Raw genomic sequence first — 13,247 nt, 5'->3', positions numbered from 1 at the left:
TCCACCGCCCCCGGGAAGCCTCTATTGAGACGAGCTGAGGGAAACCCCCCGGCACGGGCGTTGGCGCTGAAGGGGGACAGGACACATACGCGACCCCACGCCCAGGCACCTCCCCTGCACCGACTCCGGTCCCCGCCTCCCCCCGCAGCCGTTGGTTGCCGCGCGCGTTCAAACCCCCGCCCCCTCCCCCCCCAGCCACAGCCAAGTCTCGCGAGGGCGGGGGCAGGCGGTGCGCGCGGGCCGCGCCGTGCCGTACCGGAGCCTGCTGGGCGCAGGCCGGGCCTCTCCCCCCCCCGCCCCGCCGCGCGCCCGGCGGCCCCAGCGCCCCGCGCGGAGCGTGCGGCCTGGCCCGCCTATCCCGGAAGCGCTTCCCCGCCGCACGCCGCGCTTCAGGCCCCCTCCCCTCCTCCTCGCCGCCCCCACCCCCGCCCCCCGCAGAGACCCGGTGCAGCCCGGAGAGCGCCCCTTTCCCCCTTCCCCCCTTCCCCGCGCGCTCGCACCGGAGGGGGCACTCGCCTCTCCCGTCTCCCCCGCCCGGCTCGCGCCGAGGAGGAGAGGGGTGCCTGCGCGGGGCGCCCGGCGCGCCGCCCCCTCCCCGCAACGGCCGCCGTCCCGGAGGCCCGGGGACGAGCCGAGTGGCCGGGAGGGCCGAGGGGCTGGCGGGCGAGCGGGCATGCAGCCGCCGCAGCCGAGCCCCCAGCGCAGCACGGTGAGGGGGTGCAGGGGCCGGGAGGGGGGTTGAATTTGAGGGCTGGGGGGTGCCCCGCCGGGAGGGGTGTGTGCGTGTGTGAGGCGGTACCTCAGTGCTTCCCCCGCGCCCCGTCCCGCCGGGCGGTGGGGTGACACCCCCCACGCCCTCCCGGCGAAGGGAGAGGCAGGGTGGGAGCGGCTGGAGCTGAGGGGAGACAGCCTGCCTGGGGTGAGAGGACCCCAGCGCCGGCGGGGGGGGGAGGTGGGGGTGTCCCCTCTGGGGTGCGGGGGCAGGGGTGTGGTGACGGGAGGCTGCCGGTGTTGGTGCTGGCCCTTGTTTTGCTGCCGCACTCCCACGCACCCGGCAGAGAGAAACTTTGGTCTTTGTTTTTGGAGCCCTTTGGAGAGGGTGGCTGGGTGGCCGCCAGAGGTGGGATGTGGGTGCCCGCTCAGCGGGGGCCGTGGTGTCTGCTGGGCCGCTGATGCTGCGTGTGCTGTGTAAAGGAAAAAACAAACGAATAAATTCACAGGTAGAAGAGCTGCTACTGGCCTCTTCGACGTGTTGACTGCAGTATGATGCTGCTGCTGTTGTGGTTTGGCTCTGGAGACAGAAGGCCCCCAAAGGTAGCAAGGCCGTAGTTATGCTCTGTCCAGAGTCTTGTCCTCAGGTCAGATCTGAGACCTTTCCGGTTGTTTATATTGGCTGTTGGGAAGAATAGCTTGGGTTTTCCTCAGGTTTGTTTTTCAGTGTAGGTGGATATGGTAGAAGGATGCTATTCTTATTTATGGCTTGATACTCTTCCAGTGTTAGCGATTCACGGTGCAGTTGGTGTGTATTCCCCTTGTTCAAACATGACTTGTAATATTGGCTATTTCCCTTGCTTTAGCAAGGAGAAAATGAGGAGAGGAAAGGCAGTTGCTTAGATGGCTTGAGAGTAACTATACTTTGGAGTTTGATAAAGAATGCCTGTCACCAAAAAAAAGAAAAAAAGAAGAATGGCCCTGGGTGTGCCACAATGGAAGGTAATGGGAAAACTTAAAGCAAGACACTATATTCAGGTAAATATGGATAAAACTGTCTTTGAAGGTTTCGGTAACTAGTTTGAAGATGCTATTAGTAGTCTATTAATATCTTTATAGCTAATTAATACAGTAAATATCAGCTAAATAAAGAAACGAGCTAAAAAGATGTTTGTGATGCTTTTACACTTGCATTTAACATAACCACATTTCAAGATTTTTTTTAGCTCAGTGTTGTGTGGTAGCTTTCCTTGTCCCGTCTTTTTCCGTTCTAAATAAATACTGAGAGTGGATAGGCCAACCTATCCCACTGATGTATTGATAGGTGTCTGTTATTTTTAGTGCTGGTGTTCACTGTTACAAAATTGAGTAGTAATTGTTTGTTTACAGGCTTACGTTCTGTAACGGGTCCACTTGGCCAGTTCTGTTTTCAGAGGGCTTAGTATAAAAGAACTCATAAAACTTACAGGTAAAGTCTGCATGGTCAAAGGTCAGTGTTTGTTCTGATAGCTTTAATTTTGTTTTTCAGATCTGAGAAACGCACTACTTTCTTCTGCCCCTTGTCAAGTATATTTTCAGTTAACATATTTCATGTAAAAAGAAGAAATGTTAAATTCATTTCCTCTCAGCAGCGAGAGAGGAACAGGATTCTTAAAAATAAAGTATTTCACAACATTTGTTAAAGCCTGCCCTTTGTCCCGTCTTGTGAATGATGTCAGTTGATAGCAGTGATCTGAAGAATGCCGTAACAGCCTGTGTTAATGTGTATATAGACTGTCTCAGTTCATCCGTAAAATTACTAATATATCAGATTTTGCACACATTAGTACAGGATAAGAAAATCAGTATTTAAGTCTGCCTTTAATCTTAAATCTTTTGGCTTAGGTACAGTGAGTTGGATAAGTGTGATGGTTGCATATTATGAAACTGTACTTTTATGATGCATTTTTATCTGCCTTGGGTCATAACCTTCACTGTAAGTGATTGCAGATAAAAGTAAAGAGGGTATTGAGAGATCTGTGTCCATCCTTTCTTGTTGTTTCCTGGATCTCATTGAGGCTCCTTTTTCCTTCCGCTAGTTGTCATCTTGAGGAATACAAGATAAATTGAATAGGTGGTGTGAAATGTGTTGTCTTTTCCACCCAACTTTGGTGATGTGTCTGTGCTGATATCTCTCCACTGAGTTGCAGAGGAGTGATGGTAAATAGTAATCCTAACAGTAAAGGATTCCATTGAAGTTGCCCAAGAATACATTAATATGATCCTTAAGGTTATCTGGTAATAGTTAGACTCTTTCTGTCCCCTCTGAAAAATTATGTAGTGCTGAAGTGAAGTTTTCAGTTGCGCTGGTCTGTAGGTGCTTTCTCCTGACTTTAATCCTGTGATGATTTGTTTTGTCTGTATTTTTAAATAGCGTAAGTTACCTCAAAGTTTGACCTGCAAAAGTATTCTTGGTTAGGTTCAGAGTTACATGTTTCCTTGTGTACTGCAGTGCATAATAAATGTGAAACTTAAGATGGTTTAGTGAGCTTTGTTCTAAGAGCTGTATCCTCAAGTAGGATGATAGTTCAAATCTTTACTTCTACAGCTGCAATGTTTTAGCAAAATCACTAACAATGTGAGCAAAAGCCTTTGACTCACTTCTTTGACACCAAAGGTATTTCAGTGATGATCCAAATATTGAGTAAAGGATCAAATCTAGTAAATTTGGATAATGTCAGATCTATTGTGTATGCTTAGTCATCCCACTCGACTATGGCGTTTTGCTCTAGGAGCACCTGTATCATGCTCTTCTTGCCACTGCTGTGAGCTGAAGTAGGTGTAGTGCCTGGCCTGTATGTACCTGTGTGTGCACATATAAATGTAAGTAATGGTATTTGCAGTGATGGAGTTTTTGTTGTATGGTACATTTAAAAGGCAAGTGATAAATGGAGAGTGAAACTAAAAGAGTGTATACAAAGCCTCGAACTTTTTCATAAGCACCTTTTGGACTACTTTTGAATGCAAGTGTTTCAAGTTACGAGGTAGAGATATCTGTGACTTGTGGTTTTGCAATATTTTTTCCTGTCCCTGTTACTGTCTTTACTCAAACAGAAGCATAAAGCTAAAGTGGTGCTGCCTAGTGCAGTAAACTGATATTAGGGTATTTACTTTTGAATCCTTGCCAAGCTTCTCCTGGTATTACTTGTCCTTTTTTGCAAGTTGGTGCTATCCTTCAGTTACCTATATAATGTAAATTTTCTGCAGACTGTTATTTCTCTATGGGCATAGTAGACTAAAATATTGTCTGAAGGCTGGTAGTAGCTGTCATGGTCTTGTGAAAGACCAGGAATCGTTCTGTTGAGATTGAATGTGTGGTGATGTCATGGTGCCATTTCACATCCGTGAAGCATTCTTTCTAAATGGAAAGGTGAGGGTTTTGAAATACTTGTTTAGACTCATGTATGCAAATGTTGAAGGTGTTGTTTGGAAACATTTCCAGAATAGGTTCTTGTACTCTGCCAAACCTTGAAGTGTCAAAGTTGTCCTCTGAAAGGCTTTCAGATTGTAAATATGCTAGTAATACTACAGAAATTTCTCTCTCAAGCTTCAGACAAACGATATAAGTTCGACCTGGTAGTCTAGATAGTTCTGTGGTACTGAGTGTCCATTCTCAGTATCTCTTATTCTGTATGAGATGGATAGCTGGTCAGCGACTGCTGTGCTGTGTCAGTCAGTGCTTAAAAGATGACACTGTGGTACTAGTATCCGGGAGATGTGTGCACAACTACCAGAAAAAAACATCACTGAAACCTTTTTATTGACATGAGAGGCTGAAATACATCTGGCAAAAAAAAAAATAAATCAGTGTGTAATAAGGTGAGACAAAGTTACAATGTTGCTAATAAACCATACCGATCTAGAGGGGCAGTGCGTTCTTAATATTTGGGGGTTTTCTTGTTCTTTTTCTCTTTTTGAAGATTAAATGTACTAGGTAGATCAGACTCTGTGTGTGTTTGTCAGTTTAAAGTCAGAGTGGAACTAACATTTCAATATTCATCCAGCGTAGTGTTTACTATGTTTTATGTTTCTCCCTCTTCAAGGTCTTTCATAATAGCCAGCATAGCACTATAGTACAAAAGTGAAAACTGTCATCTCTGTTAAGGTTATATACAGATTTGCCTTCTTAAGACGCATTAGTTCTTGAATTCCAGATGGGTTCTGTTTTACTCAGGGCCTGAATTTAAAGTAGTGGTATTTTAAAACCAATCTTCAATGTATTACCAGGTTTCATCCTAACCTAGCTCTGTTGTAAGGAAAATTCCTTCTCCTTTTGCTCTTTTCAGAGGGTTGTATGAAGCAGGATGGTTTCATAAGAAAACAGTAAAGCTACAGAGTAGAGGTAAAAGTCATTCTGCTATAGCGGTGTTCAGTAACCTGGCTGTCACAGCTTGAGTATGCAACTTAAGTTTTCCCACCTGCATGTGGGCTTGCTGGTGGATAATGAAGAATGTTTTCTTAAAAACACCTTTTAGGTTCTACCAGTCATGTTCCACACTCAATACACTTTAATGAAATACTTGCTTTCTAATGAAATTGTATATCCACTAAAGTGTGTATTAATTTGAGGAGTGGATCAATTTCTGTGAAATCATGGTTGATCTAGGGATACTTTTAGAAAAAATTCTAACACAACCTGTATTTGTCTTGGATGTCCTGGCAGAAAAAAATGGATACTTTTCTAAATTGTATTCAGTGTCGACTGTTTCTTGTTAGCAAATTTGGTTACAAGATCCACAGCAGTGCTAGTATTTTAATCTTGTTGCATATTTAAGCTTTCATTTTTCCTTCCTTGGTTATGCTCTAATGTAATTTGTCATGAAGTCTCATATGCTTGACCACTTTGTACAGGTTTACAATGTCACAACGTACTGAAAATAGCTGGTAAAAGGCTTGTTTTGTTCTATATATGTCATAGCATTTGTCACATTGGTATAAATCCTCAAGTGCCATTCTTTTTGTTCTGTGGGGAGTTTGTATACTTTGGCTTAACTCAAGCAGTGGACATTTGTTCCTAGCACTTGAAAGAGTTATGGATTTGTTTTCTTTGTTTTTTGGCGTTGGGCATGGGATCAATAATAGTTCAGAGGAAGTAGAGGAGGTGGTTGGGTTTTGTTGGTCTGGTGGTTTTGGTTTATTTGAGGGGAGTTTGGTTTGGTTTGATTTTTTTCACCTGGAGCTTGTGAAAGTTCTGAAATGAATGTAAAATTTGGCTTTCATGGTGATGTTGAAGATCAGCTTGCGGAAGTAATAAGCTAGGCACTAGGTCTTATGTGGACCATTGCTATTGAAATGTATCTGCCTGCCTTTCCTGAAATTCTTAACATTATCTTGATGGACTAGTAATTCTCACTGTAATGATGCTAATCTCAGATCAAAAATGGCATGTCTAGAGCAGACAAAGTGTTGATTTGGTACAATTCACTCTGTTGCTTCATATTTTCTTAAAAAAATGCTAATAGGATAAATTGCTACTAGCAAGCATTTCTACATCGGATATCATCTTTCTTCCCACTGCTGACTTGAAGGTGATACAAACTTTTTATTATTTTCTGGGTAATTCTAGTGAAATGCCACTATATGTCCTTTCCTGGTACAAATCAAGTTTTTGCTGCTAGGTGATCTGGTAGTGTACAGATGTGACTTTAGTAATCCTGCAATTGCCAAGTAAGTGTTATAACTGAACTCAGAACACGTATATGAAATTATATTTTAAGAGACATTTTTGTCAGTGCTTTTGTAGATCAGCATGGATTTTGCAACTCATTGGTAAGTTTCAAATGGGCAGCATGGGGTAACAGTTATTTTAGTCTGGATCTTTGCTTTGTTTCCTGCTGTTAGGACAGCATTGTGAAAATGTGGTTAGTTTGCTTGCTGTTCCTTCTTCATGAGCATCAGTGTTTTATGCAGGTATTTCAAAACAGATCTCACTGTTGGTCTGCAGATGCTTCACATGTGAGCTTATGAGCTTTTTGAGTAACTGTTCAGGATGATGTATTGTTCAGGATGATGCAATTTCATGCTCTGTCTTGCTTGTGTCCTGAAGATGTTAGCCTTTGTGTACCACTTTCAGTAGCAGGTAGCGACAGTAAGATAAGTCCCTGTTCACATCCAGCTTCCTTCTGTATTGGTTTGAGCTTATTAGCATTTTTTGTAACACACGTGTTCTTTTACTATTGTTTTCCTGGAATATCCAGTTTAAAGGAAATGGGGACAGAAGGGGAAAGCAGTTTCTACTTTATCTGTTGCAGTGGAATTAAGTTTGTAAATGGCAGTATGTAGACCCTCTTAAATGAAATCTGCCTCTTTGCTTTTGAAGCCCTTACTCTTGATGCAGTAAATGTTTCTTTTGTTTTAAAGAAAGTTCCAAGTCAAGTAAATGTCCTACCTGCCAATCCTTTTCTAGATTTGGGAGTTGAGGTAAATGAGGCTGAAGGTAGCCTTAGGCCTAAGAGAGACCTAAGAGAGATCAGCTTTTTTGATCTGTCTTTAGAAATGATCTTCTACTATACTGGAAAAAAAAAAAAAAAGAGAGAGAGAGAAGGAGCCAAAACATCACCAAAGGTTGAAAGAGCTCCTTTATCCAGGGGTCAGTGGTCTGTGACAGGGAGATGAATTAGTGGCTTCTGTAGAGCTCAACTTTTAAGTTTTCCGAAGACAGGAAAGGAACTTGCTCTCAGCAACACTGTACAGCAGGTCTTGATGTTTTTAGTACCATTAACTGGATGACATCTTCCTGTAGTAATGTGGACGTTGAGGGATCTTCGCTGGTCTGTCTTGTTGTTACTCAGTGAGGTACTAGTGCCAACAACACAAACATTGCTGGTACTGTGACAAACAGAACTTCTATTTCTGGAGGAACACCCAGGCACTTGAGAGCTGCTTTTCCCTAGCTGAAACCAATTTCTGTAAAAGTTGTAACAAAAACGCATGACAGGTCTTCTCAGAGCATATGTTACTCAAGATGTGATCAGGGCATAGAGGCAGCAGCTTGTGTTGTTTGGTTCTTAGCTATACAGTTCTGTTCTGGGCGTTTCATTTGCAGAAGTCCTGGTGCAGTTTGTTCTCACATACATCTGTTAGTGAGAGGTCAAAAGACAGCATTATTGAGCAGGTGCCTTCAGTCTGATGGAGGATTCCCTTCCTAGAAACAACAGAAAAGCTGAGGGAAGAACTACTTCTCTCACCTTTTAAGGAATCCATATCTTCTCAAAGAGAAAATTTTCCTTACTCTTCTGGTGGTTGAGGGAGGTGGAGGAAACCTAATAGCCAGTCTTGAACTCACTGTTCATGGACTTGATATCTCTTAAGAACTGGATGAAGGGGAAGTGGTGTTAGGGAACTGGCAGGAAAGGATCAGAAGTTTGACTCTATTCTTCTGTGAATTCAGTTTAAAAAAACCCATAAAACCAAACAACAAAACCCCAGTCTTTTTCTGGTTCCCCCCCATGGATTCCTATTAAAATCTACATCATAGATCATTGTTTAGCTCATTTTTCTGTAAAGTCTAAAGAATTCTCTTAATATCTCTTTTTTTTGAAAGATCTGAAAGGTAAGGGTTTCATAGGTATTTAGAGTACTAGAAGAAGAGGGAAAAAAGTTTAAGTATTTTTTTAGATTTATAGTCTTTTATTCAGCAGGGAAAAAAGTAGCTATGACATAAACATTTTAGTATCTCTTGTTCTTACATTTTTATGATGTGGTAGAACACAGATTCCAGATTGTACAGACATGTCTTACGTTAAAAGTTGTGCTCTCATGACAGTGGCAAATTTCTGCTTTGGGTCTACTTTGAATAAATTTTCCTGAACATAATCATTGATCTACTGTACCCACTTGTCTGTTCACAGGATATTTGAGTTTAAGCTTTGCAGTAGTAGTTTGTAGTAAAGGCTACTGATATTTTGAATTAGTTTCTAAATGCTACTTTCTGAACTGAGTATGTTTATATACTACTTTTGCCGCTGTTGATTGTATTGCCATCAGTACAAATGGTTATGACGACTGCCACATGCTTACATAAACTGCATTCATTTTTTAATGGAACGAATTATGGTGCAGGCTATTTAGTCTGTAAAATGAAAACTCTGTGTGCTTAGGGGAATGCATTTAGACTTGCTTAGACCTTTCTGCTTTTCCAGAGTCTTTTTTTTTTTTTTTTAACTGCAGTTATTTTTTTTTTTTGGGGGGGGGGGGGGGGGGTTGTTTTGTTTTCTCAGTAAGTGTATTGTATACTTAATAGTGTAGGGCAAGCTATTTCTGTGTATAATAGAATTTGTGAATTATGTAAACATGTTACATAATCATAAATCTGATTTTTAATTAAACTGTAAGAGATAGCAAGCAATCAGAAAAAGTGTTTCAGATTATGTGTTCATGAGTAGCTATGACACCATGTCATGTGGTATGAGCATCTTAGTTGCATGTTTACCTGATAGTATGTATAGTATGACAGAATGCTACTAGAGGGCTATCCAGGAGACATATATTCTACAAAAAAAAATGCTGGATTTGTTGTGTTTTTTTTCCAATGTTCATGAAGAATTTCAGGAATGCATTCTTAAAAAGCAGTAAAATAGGAATTGTATTAAACACTATTTAACTAGGGTTCCTTTAACGGTTAATTACATTGCTAGCTATGAAAAATTCAATCTTGAGGTTTAAACTTTAGTAAATTCATGTAATGTTTATAAGAGGTTATTGTTATGCATATATTTGAGCTCATATAATTTGTGTTCTTTTTATGAAATAAGTTACAGATAGTCAAAGATTAGTAACTTCTGAATATATTAATGTAATTGTAAAACTTTCTGCCGAATAACTTCATAAGGGATATGTGAGGACTGCGAACTTCTTTTTAGGTGTTTAATTTCATTCTTTCATGGCACTACATTAAACTTGTATCGTTCTACACATCTCATATTAAAATACTAAAATTTTTCAAGCACAAGTAGGTATTTGCATAGCTTGCCCTGCTGTTTGGGTTACTTTCTCTGTTCTGTGATTATTCTTGTTTGCTAATCCCTGAAATTCATTGACAACTAATCTGGACTGATAGCTTTGGTTAAGGCTAAGACCTTCCTGATTCTTGCAAATAGAAAAGAAAACGAAAACTGAGAAAGGCAGGTTTTCAGGGAAGTTGGGAACAATCAATTCCTCTAAGGTTTACGTTCCTGGCTTGCTTGAATGCAGATCATTTGGATTTCACAGGGATACCGATTGTTCTGTCATTTAACCTTGAAAATAAGACTTCTAGAAATGTTATCTATTTTTATTCAGTGTCTGAAACACTAAGTATGACTAACCAGATATATTGGTTGCAACCAGAACTATTGGTTGCGTAGTTGGTTGCAACTATGAGGCGTCTGTGTGTCACCAAAGGAAATAAAATGCTAAACCGAATCAAAGATTTGTGACTTGGACTGCTTTCATAACGGGATAGTCTAATTTGTAATAGTCATTTCTGTCTTATCTAAAGGGAGAATCTGCTTTTGAGACCTTCTTGGTAGTTCTCATCATGACCATTTTGATCTAACACTTCTTTCTCTCACCCCTGGCTGCCTGCTTCTGTCTCAATATTTTGGATCTGATTATGGCACAAGGTTTCATGGAGTTTTGGGGTGAATCAAGGAGCTGATACAGACTGAGCTAATACTTAGGGTTTATAAATCAAAGTCCAGCTTTAATGATGTTCAGTTTGCCATTTGGACACTAACCATTTGTTCTAATGCATTGGGAGGAGCAAGCTTTCAAAGGAAAGGAGAAGCAAATTCTTTTTTCAGAATTACTGTATTTTTGCTGGTTTAAAGTGATTATGAAACAGTCAGACGAGACTTCCTATGTGGTAGTTTTCTCTTGTGCAAACACCCAGAGTTTGTGCTATAGCTAAGCATTTTAAGCTGATAAATACTTCCCTGGATAAAGAAATTCTTTTTTTTCCTCCAAAACTTATTTCCTGAAGTTAAAGGGTTTTTGTCCCTAATGCTCACTTGTTTCAATTTTTAATGTTTTTCAGAGTTCAACAATAGCAAAACCCCCTCTCTTTTTCTGGGATTGCTGTTGTCTTTTGGTGTTCTCAGTTGTGACACTGCATGCTGGAGAGAAAAATTAATGGATTTGGGTGTTCAGTATCTCTTTTCCCTTATAACTGCCTATTTCTGTCTCTCTGCATAGAAGGGAAGTAGACTACAGCCCAACCACCCCTGTTAAAAAAAGTCCATAAGAAGCTTGGTATTTGGGTGTAGTTATGTTTGTAATTTTTTTGGTGGTGGTTTTCTCCCTCTGTGTGATCATTTTTCACTTCTGAGGTTTAAGAATTTATTTTCTTCTCCCTTTTTTCTGGAAATAGCATTCAATAGCACCTTAATCAGAAGTTCTAATATTACAGAATTTACTAGTACTCTAAGTCTTTCTACTGACTGCCAGACTAGCCTAGGTTATATCTATTCTATTATACACTTTTCTCTAAAGAGACATATTTGTTAACGTCGGTAATTTAAAAACTGATTTAAAAATGTAAAATACATTTCAGAGTTCAATTTTGTTTAGGTAAAAGTGGTTGTATGAACAATTCTGTAAATTGGGAACATGTAATTTTGAATTCTTGTAATGGTATTTCCTTTAATGCTTTGGCTCTATTTTGAAAGTAATTATTTGAATTTTGAAAGTTGTTTTTTGTAATAAATTATTAAAAATTCTCACCCTGCATACAATTTAAGCATGCTTGTTATGATTCTTTCATGATGGTTTTCAATTATTGACAAGTTTGGTGTACATAGTGAATATGTTGACGTAAGTAAGTAGATAGTCAATACTAGTGTTTGAACTTGTTGTTTAAATGTATGCCTGGTTTTCTTTATGTGCAGTTTCTGTTTATTCTGGAATCAGTACAGTTGAATTGAGCATTTATAGCTACATAAAGAATGTCTTTACTCTTACACAAACTTGGAAATTTGTTATTAATAAAGGCAGTGTCTCATTAGAAGAGTATTTTGTCTGTCCAGTTAATTTACTTTTCAAATATGTAGGAAGTTGCTTTTCTGATCAAAGTGAATGGTTGGGTGTGGAAACCTGGCAGGTTATCAAAGTAATAGGGATCCTGTATTTGAGCAAGTATATACAGAGAGTTGAATATACGCTCTCGTTTACAAGTGTTCAAATTTGCATGAAATTTATTTTTAATTAACTTGACAATTAGACAGAATGTGTAATAAGATAGTTGAATTTAGGAGTAACTGCACAGCTTAAACTGATTACACAATAATGGAGAATTAGTGGGCCTTGAGTACCCAAGATCTTGTGTATACCCTGAATGGAGCCTAGTAAACCTTGGCAGAAAAGTTTGCTAAAACACTATACTGTTATGCAAATCTGGTAACTGGGGATTCTTTTGATTGTGGTTCTCAGGTAAATATTGTTTTGAAAAAGATTCCACTTTTTTAGCCAAGAAAACCCCAAACTTTAAACAGTACTGAATTTGGCTTACTGTAATGGAAAGCTGGTGATGTGAAATAGTCATTAAGGTAAGAATCAGCCTTTTGTATTATAAGGGTTTTAAAAAAGGTAAATGATCTTTGTTTTTTAAAATCTGATGCTGAATCGAAGGAACAGGCATTTTACAGAGGTATCTAAATACTTAATTTGCCTATTTCCCCAGCAATGGGAAGAAACAAGAGAATCTGCATATGAGCTATAGCGTAACTTAACAGGTCTGTTAGAGTATTGCTCATCATCATCTGGACATTCAGGTACTGAAAACCAAGTTTTAAATACACAGTGCCATTTAGCAGAATTATTCTTCAAATGTGGTTATTTGTACAATTTTAGAAGTATATTTGTAACAAATTTTCAGATAGGTTTGAACTCTGTCTCAGAATAAAGTAATAGTGGAGTAAGTGTCCAGAAGAGCAGCACTGCTTTCCATCCTGTAGGGAACGAATGACAGAGAACAAAATAGATACCCTTCTGAATAAAGCTTGTGCTTAAGCAGCACAATAAATGTCAAAGATTTTCAGCTCCTTCCGTCTCCTTCCTCTCTTCTAAAAGCAGAGAAAACCCAAAGCATACACTGAGCCTAGGTCATGCAAATCTTAGAGCTGTGATTTGTTTGTGTTTAATGCTTGTGAGAATTCTGAAGAAGTAACTGAGCTGTTTGGTTAAGCAGAGGGTGTTACTACTCACACTATGATTTCAGAATCAAGGCATCAGATTACAATGTTACTTTAAGGTATTTTTGCTTTGAACTGCTTTTTTTTGTTCTGAAATATATAAATCTGTCACTTAGTGCCTGCCCTAGGCACAAGCAGCACTATCTGTCAGTTATTGGCTTCAGGGGAATACTCTGGTGGCCGTGTGTTTGGCTGGCGGGGGTGGGGGTGACTGCAAGTTATTTTATCTTGAGATTTTTCTGTTGTCTAACCTCCTGTTGTATACAAGACTGCATTTGATTTGCAGGGGGATACATGACCTTGATTCTTTTCCTCTGTGTTCTCACCAAA

At 40.1% G+C, this 13,247-nt stretch overlaps 1 protein-coding gene across 5 annotated transcripts in view; it reads left to right on the top strand.

Annotated features, from left to right (window-relative positions):
• The first annotated feature begins 207 nt into the window (after positions 1 to 207).
• TAB3 (TGF-beta activated kinase 1 (MAP3K7) binding protein 3) overlaps positions 208 to 13,247 on the top strand; it is a 49,308-nt gene continuing 36,268 nt past the window's right edge. For all 5 annotated transcript variants that reach the window (XM_075097683.1, XM_075097710.1, XM_075097701.1 and 2 more), the window contains exon 1: positions 208 to 709. The gene's annotated coding sequence lies outside the window, so the exon portion shown is untranslated. The remainder of the gene's footprint in view (positions 710 to 13,247) is intronic.

The sequence above is a fragment of the Phalacrocorax aristotelis genome, chromosome 1 (assembly GCF_949628215.1).
Source record: "Phalacrocorax aristotelis chromosome 1, bGulAri2.1, whole genome shotgun sequence".
NCBI lineage: Eukaryota > Metazoa > Chordata > Aves > Suliformes > Phalacrocoracidae > Phalacrocorax > Phalacrocorax aristotelis.
The sequence above is the reverse complement of the archived record's forward strand: the minus strand, read 5'-3'. Positions and strand labels throughout refer to the sequence as shown.